Raw genomic sequence first — 10,217 nt, 5'->3', positions numbered from 1 at the left:
ACATTTGTGTTGATGCGTGTTAACACTTATTTTGTCTAGGGAGAAGCAGCCGCTGGTATGTCCTAGGATCTGTATCTTTTGATGCTGCTTTCCCCATGGTTTAAGATCCATACTAATGATTATAAGCAGATATGTGTGGCTTGGAACAGTTGTCGAAGTGGGGGCGTATACGGTGGTACGCCATACCGCCACTTCTCCTACTGCCTTCATTGTAAAACTATCAAATATCACTCACTTACATTTCCATTACATTTTCCATACCGCCACTTCTAAATTTCCACTTTGACCCCTGGCTTGGAATACAAGGTAAAGTACGGGACGGAATTGACACTTACGTCCAACTCTACAAAGGGCCGTTATGCAAACAGAAAAATGTTCCCTGTTATTGCATCTTGGAGAGTCCAACAGGGATTTTCCATATTTTGTTTTACACACAATCATCAATGCAAATCATATCACAATTTAAAATACATGAGAAAATAACGGACCTATTTAAAGAGCATATACTACCCCCAAAAAAATTCCATGGGAGTTGTGAATTAGAGATTGCAAGTTTAAATGCTAATTCCGCTGTAACAATATTTTTAATGTTCCCCTCGCTACAGATAGCAGAACTGTGAGTATTACATGCCAGGGAAGAGGGGCTTTAAATAGAAACAATGCTGTGTTAGTGTCTAATACAGCGCTGCCTGCATTGCTCTCATTGACTGCTGGATTGCGCAATCTGTGGCATATCACCCTGTTTCCAGTTCCATATCTCCCAACAGTCTTGATTCTCAGACCCAGAAAGGGGTGTGGCTAATCAGAATGTGGGTGTGACTTAGAGGGAACATGGGCATGATTGGGCACCACTTTGACATTTGGCAGAGAAGGGTGTTGTTTGGATAGGGTCTATTCTGTCACAATTTTAATTTTTAAATGTGTGCAGTATGTGGGGGAAGGGGGGTATCTGTTAAAAAATATCTGGGAGAATTAGTGTTGGACATTTCAATTCAGAATGTCTGGGCTTTATTTACAAATTTCATTTGACTTGATTAAAAAAGCCTTGCTTGCAACCATACAACCATCTGCGGTCTGTATCTCTTTTTCTGTGTCACCGAGCCAACCAGGCTGAATTTGATCCATGGATTCATGGATTTAGTAGTCAGCACCAGATGCAGCAAACAGTTGGTGAAAAAATAGTGCAATGTCTGGAACAGTGTTCCCAAAGTCTTTATGTGTATATTTTCTACGTGCCTCGCAAAAGAAATATGTATTGCAATGTATTTCTGGAAGTGTTTACGGGCTCTTTCTGAGATATTTGGCTTCTAGAAAGGCAAATAAATTAGGAAATCTATTCAGAGGTTCAATGCCCTTGCATAGGTCATGCACTTATTTGAAAAATGCATGTACCTCTGTCGGTTGGGGATGAGTGAAGCTGCGTGATTTCATGCAAGTCGAGATTTGTGGAAGAACGAGATGTTTCCAAAATGTCGGTGATACAATCTGCGTTTTAAAAAGAAAACATGGAGCTGGAGCATAGATGGGATCGTATTCAAATCCAAATGGATCTCAACGTTCGAACTGCAATCTGACAAAACAATGCTAGCCGTACGTAAACAGACACAACAAACTGCAGTGTAGGCAGGTGCATAAAAGGTCACATCCAAACACAGAAAAAAAATGTATAATATAGAATAAAAAAACAACTCTTATAGTAAAATTGTTTATAGAAAGATTATTTTGTCAATTTTTTATTTTTTTTATTTTTAATACATAAATAAAGAAGTTTCCAATTTGTACTGTACAGACAATGGGCTTGATTCAAATGTAAATAATAGAAGGAGTAACTTTGCACCTTTGCAAAACCATGTTGCATTGAAGGGGGAGGTAAATTTAAAATGTGGGGACAGATTTATAGTTGGGGTAGGGCAAGTCCTAGATCAATTTTCAACTTCAGTGTAAAAATACAGCTATTATTTATCTTACATGTCTATAGCTATTTTGTTATTTGGCATATTGCTGTTAATAGATTTGGTGAGCAGGTGTAGATGATTATAGCTCGATATGCCTGGGGTATATCAGGTTATTATAATTATTATTATTATTATTATTAATAATAATCTATTATTAATTCATATCTTTTCATCTGTGTGTCTATGCACATCCATTATATGAGCTATTAACAAGTCAAGCGCTATCTAAACAATGAACTGTCCTGGTCCGCGGCAGGATCATATATATTTAATATAAACATTAATATCTTATGCTAATAACATTCTAAGAACTATCTACGCAAAATTATCTCGCCCTGGGTGGAAGTACTCTGAAGTGATCATTTAGTTTTTGTCAGTACGAACAATCCTTTCTAGACCCTAACCTTGCAATATGTCCTGCAAACTGCCTATCTGGACAAACATCATAAAAATTAATGGGGTAGTTAGGAGAATTTCCTGTAGGTATCTGCTGTTCAAATTGATGCTTTGCAGAAAAAAATCCTGCAATGCTCCTAAGCCTTTTTTTCCCGTAAAATCTGATCCCAGTTGTGGTACTTAATGGGGGGGGGGGGGGGGATGGCACAACTTAGTAAAAATATAGCCATACTGAATTCCTAAACCCTAAAGGGCTTCTTAGGAGCTGCACAGTCCTGCTTTCAATAATGTGATACAAACAGTTTAAAGGTTCATTTAATAACTGATGTGAATGAGTTCTCTGTACAGCGCTGCGGAATTAGTGGCGCTATATAAATAAATGATGATGATGATAAAAAAAAGGCACAAGTAGAATTATTCTGCTGTAACCCATTGTGACCAATCAGATAACAGCCTTAATTACGTTCCTTGACAATATTAGTAAAAGTTACTATTTAATTAAGTGAAGATATAAGGATAACATCATATACATGTTTAATGAATTGTGTTGTGTTTTTTTCACAAATGTTTCATGCAAAAATAAATCAAATAGCTGCACTCAAAGATGCAGATTGCTGAATGAAATATATATTTAGAAATAATTCATTTGATTTTTGTGTTCAAAAAATATTTCCTGAGCGATGAACTTGGTTAGGAATTTTGACATAATGTGCCCTCGTCTCTTAACGAATGCTAAATTCCCAGAGGTTCATTGAGGTCACCCGGAATAATTACAATTACAGCTCAACAATGTTCTTTCAGTCTGTGATCAAAAAAAAAGGAGCATTAATGTGTAGATTTTAAAATAATAGAAAAGAAAAGATTCAGGCAATTTAGCGATTTTAACAGGTCATCAACTTCTCTGTATTAGTTGAGCAGAATTAAACTTGTGCATTCTGATTAGTTTGTAATATAGTAGGTAAGAGTTCATCATTGGAATGAAGGCTGAAGAGAGAATGATTTATTTTCCTACCTCCCTATTTCATTTTAGTTAATATGCTAATCCTTATAATATGATTCTTAATATCACCCATCCCATAATCTGCTCCTCACTCACCATCATTTATAAAGTACCAACAGTTTTCATAAGCCTGAAAATATTATTGATGTCTTCAAAATATAAAATAAAGATTTGCCTGCTTTGTAATGTCTTGCTACCCTTTACAATTGTATTGCTTATTTGATTAATTTAGCTTTTATGACACATGGGGAGGCAGGTTTGAAAAGTGGAGATGTTGCCTGTAGCAACCAATCAGATTCTAGCTATCATTTTGTTGAATGTACAAAATAAATGATAGCTAGAAGCTGATTGGTTTTTCAAACCCGCAGGAAAATTCTCAGCTTAATACATTTAATGTCTATCTGTCCCTTATTGCTTTGCCTCCCTTTTAGCATCATTATTATTATCATAGAAAATAAGAGCTCTGCATTAGCTCTTCAGAATTTGTGATTTGTTCACTTTCAGCTGCCAACACTTTAACTATTTTTTAATCATTGTCAAGTGTGGATTGTCTACGCTAATGACACCTGTAAACAAATGTCTTGCTTTTTGACCAAATGCTTCTTTTGTTGGTGCATCCAAGTTTATGTCAACATCTGCAGGAATGTTACTATATATGATGACATTTTATCCTTACAGGTGATGCTTTTGCTAATGAAGGCAGAAAGCTGCTTTACAATCTTTTATTGCCACCGATGCCTAAATCAGTTTGCTCCACAAAATTTGTGTAGCTCATTTCATCATGACTCTTTTCCTTTTTATTTACCTCCTCAATGCTAAATGGAATTCCGCTGTGGATTTTAAAAGTACCAGTACATCAGCAACAACACTTTGTTTTTTCTTGCTTAAATTGTAGTTAATGAATAAGTAGTCATGTTTTAGGTCTGTTTTTTTACCACACTTGTTTTCTGCTTTGGTATAATTAATTAATAATAATTATTAATAGACATTGTAAACTGATATATCAGAAGAGGGTGCTAAAATAGGTGGGGTACGAAGTAGCGACAAGTAGAAATCCGACAAGAGAGAATTAGACACTAAAATTCTGAAAGCTGTTATAGGGGTGGGGTACGGAATAATGATGCTGATTATTCTGACAAGATTTACCCCGATGTCTTCACACCAAAGGACTCCTTCCCGCCGAGGCTCCAGGATGACTGATGTGCCAAGCGACTGGAAGCAATCGCGATGGATGAAGAAGCCGCCGCGACTTGATGACATCACTGCAAAGCACGGCGTTGTTATCGGTGCTGTTAAGGGGGTAATGTAAGTATGCGGTCATGGACAATGTACATTGTCCATGGCCTCAGTGGCATCATCAAGTCACGGTGGCTTCTTCATTCATCGCGATTGCTTTCAGTCGCTTCGGTGTGAAGACGTCGGGGTAAGTCTTGTCGGGGAAGTCAGCATCGATATGCTGACTACCACCGGATGCTAACAACATGTAGCAAATGTAGACTTACAAAGCAAGTGAAAGCAAACATTTGCCACAGGACTGAATGCCGAAACTTTAATTCTCGTCACTTTCCGACAGTGAGATTGCTGGTCTTAAGCGGGCGATGACACCACCCGGCTCCAGGATAAGATACAAATGTTCATAGAAAACCAAAAATAAAATGCGTAGGGTTCTATCTTATAAACTCTATTAACTGTAGCGCTGCCAAAGTTAATAGTGTTTATAAAAATCACCCCTACAAATTTTTTATTTATTGAATTGCACCCGCAGTACGCTCACTGTGTTGCAGCTTTATGTATACTTTCCTAAGCTTTCAGTTATTCTGCACACATAGTCTGATATTTTAAGCCTCAGGAGCAGATGCCACCAATTTTTTGAAAGACAATTACTAAATATAACAACAGGACAGATCAATACATTTATTAGTCATTAGTAGACAAATACTAGACACATAATAATTACCCACGGTTTCCACTACTAGGTTGCCTGTGACATGCATGGGTTTGAAATGTTTAATGCCACTTTGATGTTGAACTACATATATTAACAACGTGCTTAAAAATAAACCCTGTAGATCTTAGCACAACAATGCTTAAGATTAATACTTGCTAGGAAGGAAATTGTTAGCAAACTGGAGATTCCAAATTAGAGCTCAAAAACAGAAAATGCAAAATATGTATAATGACATATAGTGAGTGTTTATAAGATAGAAATAAAATAAAATGGGATGAAAACAAAAATAGACTAGGAAACATACTCATAGGACTACTGGAAGTTTGGAGAATGAAATCTTGGTATCTCACAAGTTATGTCCTTCTAAATTGAAATATCCTTTCAAAATCTCTTTGTTCCAGTTAAACTTTTTATTTTTTTGCAACTACTAACTGTTCAAGTGATCAATAGGCATGTTAGGTGGGTGCAAGCATGGCTAACCATTATAACAATAATATTATTTCTGATACATCAACTCAAGATCAGTTGTATGAATTGTAATTGCTTTATTTATCAATTTGTTGTGCTAAGTCTATTCCTACTCTTACCCCAACCACCCCTGGAGCAGCTTGAATTGACCATCTATTTATAGACTATATAATCCGAAATGTGAATTTACAAATACAGTGCAGATTGGTTATTGCACAAAATGACAGAGCAAAAGCAGAAGCCAAAGACTGTATCTCCGACCAATCGCGGGCTGGCATATTTCAGCACGGGGGGGCGCACAGGCGGCCACATCACATGACACGCGATGCGGCCGCGGACAATGTGGGTCAAAAATGAGGTGATTTTACATCCCAGGAGCGGCCGGCCGGCCCTAACAGCGCCGAAACTGAATGGCCCGGGGGACCGATGCCCCCCTGCCCCCTGGGCCAGCCCGCCCCTGTCTCCAACACATCAAACGTCTGTGACAGGACCTGTTCCACCAAAATTTGATTCACAAAAAACTTTTCCGCAAACTTCTTTTTCTTTAAACACCATCCATATTCAGTGTTTTTGCCAGCCGGGTGGCATTAAGAAGTAGCTGGGAGGGGGCAGTTGTAATACATTGCAATAATATTGAAAAATGTTGGAGGTCATTGCCCACACCTGCCAGGACTGGTCAGACTGGTGGTCAGTGGTCTAAGACACCCTGATGGTTGTAGTGCTCACATAGTGCCTCTTCTAATTGGAGAAACAATGGTTTGTAATATTATAATATGACTCTGTTGGGCTCCAAGAGCTTGGTGGCAAGTAAAACTTTCTGTATTCTGTTTCTGTCTAGAGTCTAGACAGAAACAGAAAACAAAGCATAAAAAAACATAATTGCTTGTATCAGAGATGCCTATAAAACAGCCATATTGTCGATTTGTTATACCAAAGTACATAGCTTTAGACAGAAACAATAGCTCCTGCAAGGAATATAAAGTTTCTCAGATATCCCTCTATTTTCTACTCCATATTTATGCAATAATGCTGGCCAGCGGCCAGGCTTAAAATACAGCGGCCAATGCTAGAACAACGTTACATTTTAGTTCTCAGTTTAAAGGTCTAGTGGGGAGATTGCATTGAAACAAAACTGCAGTACAAACCTGTACTCCTATAGCATGATAAGATACATTAATTTATGAATAAAAGCATTCTTCACAACACTATGGAATCTTGCCATTCTATAATCTGAAACAATAACTGGCATTTTTACATTATACAATTAGCTGGAGATGAGAAATATTGATCCACATACTGTTCAAGGTATTTTGCCAGCAGCTAACTCAGGGTAAAAAAAATGAAATCACAAAATGCTGCATCAATCAGGTGGAATGTTTTAGACATAACGGATGGATTTCCACTTGGTTCATTTCAAAGACATAATTTATAACGCTGTAACTCATTTATAAAACCATGCATCTAATAATCATCCCCAAATAATTGGTAGTTTTTGTTGGTTATACTTCATCTTTGTAAGATACTTCATCTTTATGGGCAGCACAGTGGCCTAGTGGTTAGCACTTCTGCCTCACAGCACTGGGGTCATGAGTTCAATTCCCGACCATAGCATTATCTGTGTGGAGTTTGTATGTTCTCCCTGTGTTTGCGTGGGTTTCCTCCAGGTGCTCCGGTTTCCTCCCACACTCCAAAAACATACTGGTAGGTTAATTGGCTGCTATCAAAATTGACACCAGTCTCTCCCTCTCTGTCTGCCTGTGTGTGTCTATATTAGGGAATTTAGACTGTAAGCTCCAATGGGGCAGGGACTGATGTGAATGGGTTCTCTGTACAGCGCTGTGGAATTAGTGGCGCTATATAAATAAATGATGATGATGATAAGGTATACTATATATTCTTATTATAAGTAATTCTAAGATATGTAATATTTGTGATATAGCCAGCTCCAATTACATTTTTTTTTAAATCTTTTATAATATACATCATATGATATGTTTTTTTCTACAACATATTCGGTTTTTGTGACCAAGGGTCGTCATGTAGAGTTGGATGTACATAAGTCCAAAAAGTACAGGTGAATTGCATGCCAAAAAATGGTGCATTTACATGTTTATTCTGAGTTGTAGGTATAATTTTGTATGTTCTCCCCGTATTTGCGTGGGTTTCCTCCGGGTGCTCTGGTTTCATCCCACACTTCAAAAACATACTGGTAGGTCAATTGGCCGCTATTAAATTAACCTTAGTCTCTCTCTGTCTGTGTGTGGGAATGTTAGGGAATTAAGACTGTAAGCTCTAATGGGGCAGGGACTGATGTGAGTTCTCTGTACAATGCTGTGGAATTTAGTGGCGCTATATAAATTGCTGCTGCTGCTGCTACTATTAGGCTATCAGCATTGTGTGTTAAATCTGTCTGCATGAAGATACATTTAAAATACATCAAGATAAGTTTTAAGTGGTGGTAGTCAGTTTAACAATACTGTAAACACGTACAGTGTTCACAGCGACATAAACAATCCGAATCATAACACACCGACGTGGTTCAAAGTGACATAATTTTAAAGTGTACTGCTCTCCTCACATCGGAACTGTGCTGTGTCTGTGTATACATAAGTCTATGTTTTTCACATGTCGGTGTGTTATGATTCGGATTATTTATGTCGCTGTAAACACTATACAGCATCGTTAATACGTACGTTTTAATGTAGAATTTAAAAAAAAAGATACTGTATATAATCGACTATAAGCCGAGGCACCTAATTTTACCACAAAAAACTGGGAAAACTTGACTCCAGTATAAGCTCAAGTTGAGAAAGAGAGAAAAGCTGTCAACGGGGAGCAATAGCTACATTTAAGATCTTATTGTTCATATACAATTGCTGAAAAGATGTTTTAACATGGGGAACAAACTGCACATAAACTGGAGGAAAAAAGAGCAGCCACAAGAACAAGATTCCTCCCTATTCAGGCCCGGCGCTCCCATTAGGCAAGGTTAGGCACTTGCCTAGGGCGCCGGGCTCTGGAGGGCGCATGGAGGGCACAGAACTGGAAATTAATTTTAAAACTGTGCGGCGACCGCTGACCATACCTGTCACGGCCACCGCACAGCATGCAGATGCACGGGGGAGGGGGGAGAGGCTACTGCTCACCACCGCCCCCTCTCTGCTCCGTCTCCTCCCCTCCACTCACTAGTGTCAGTGAGTGGAGGGGAGGAGACGGAGCAGAGAGGCGGCGGTGGTGAGACAAGGTAAGAAAAGACGGGGTGAGGGGGGAGGAGGGAGGAGGGCGCCGATTTTTGCGGGGGGGGGGGAGAGGGCGCCAATTTTGCCTAGGGCGCCATGGACCCTAGCACCGGCCCTGTCCCTATTGCAAACACTCCTGTTAATTCACACTTACACACTCAAAAGAAGAGTAGGTTCTTTCCTTAGTGCATGTTTTACAACGTGAATAAGCAACAAGTTGCCATAACCGTTTTATTTGGCTGCTTTTCTGTGCCTCGGTTTTCAATGAAGTCTGATAGCTGTTAGCGCAAAGCGGCCAGACACACTTCTAGTGCTGAAGCATAAACAGAGCTTAAGTGCAGTGGCTGAATAGGTCTATTCCCCTTCCTATATAGACGGATACCTTTAGCAGTAGGCAAGAAAGTACAAACAGAAAATGGTGGGGCATCAGTTCAGCCTTTTACTTACTTCCGTAGTGGAACGCATGTGCCTTCCACCGACAGGAAGTTCGGCATTTGTAACACAAGTTTGCGTTCCAAATGCTGAACTTCCTGTCAGTGGAAGGCACATGCGTTCCACAGCGTAAGTTAAGAGCTGAGGGACCGGAGAACAGGTAAGTTCACTCGTGTATAAGCCGAGGGGGGCTTTTTCAGCATAAAAAATGTGCTGAAAAAGTCGGCTTATGCACGAGTATATACGGTATGTGAAACTTCCAACCCCCCTTCCCACAGTGATCCAAGCATCAGTGCTCATAGTCTGGGCTGGCTGCCGCTAATGTAGGGGAAGGGTGAAAGAAGCTCAGAGATCCCTAACAAAAGGTGAAAGTTGAAACACTGATGTCTAAACTGAAATATCTACATAGGAAATTTTGTAGCATCAATCGGTCAGATGAGTGTTTAACAGACGCCTCAGTTTGAATCATTACCTCTGTCACCACCAACAGTCCCCAAAAAACCTGCTGGAGGCCAAATAATCTATTTAGAATGGGCCCACTTGTGTTGGAGCCTCTTCTATTTCTAGTATCTATGCATGAGCTGTCCTACTACTTGGCTGGTTAACATGATTAAGAGGAGACACATTTCCCCATTGATCATGTTAACAGATCCTAGCATGAATGATATCAAAAGTGAAAGATTTCTATCTTCAAAGATGCCATATATGTATGTCATTAGAATTCACTATTTTTATTTTCTATAAATGTTAATTTTAAGTCTATACAGAAAAGATTTTCT

The sequence above is a fragment of the Mixophyes fleayi genome, chromosome 12, assembly GCF_038048845.1.
Source record: "Mixophyes fleayi isolate aMixFle1 chromosome 12, aMixFle1.hap1, whole genome shotgun sequence".
Lineage (NCBI taxonomy): Eukaryota > Metazoa > Chordata > Amphibia > Anura > Limnodynastidae > Mixophyes > Mixophyes fleayi.
The sequence above is the reverse complement of the archived record's forward strand: the minus strand, read 5'-3'. Positions refer to the sequence as shown.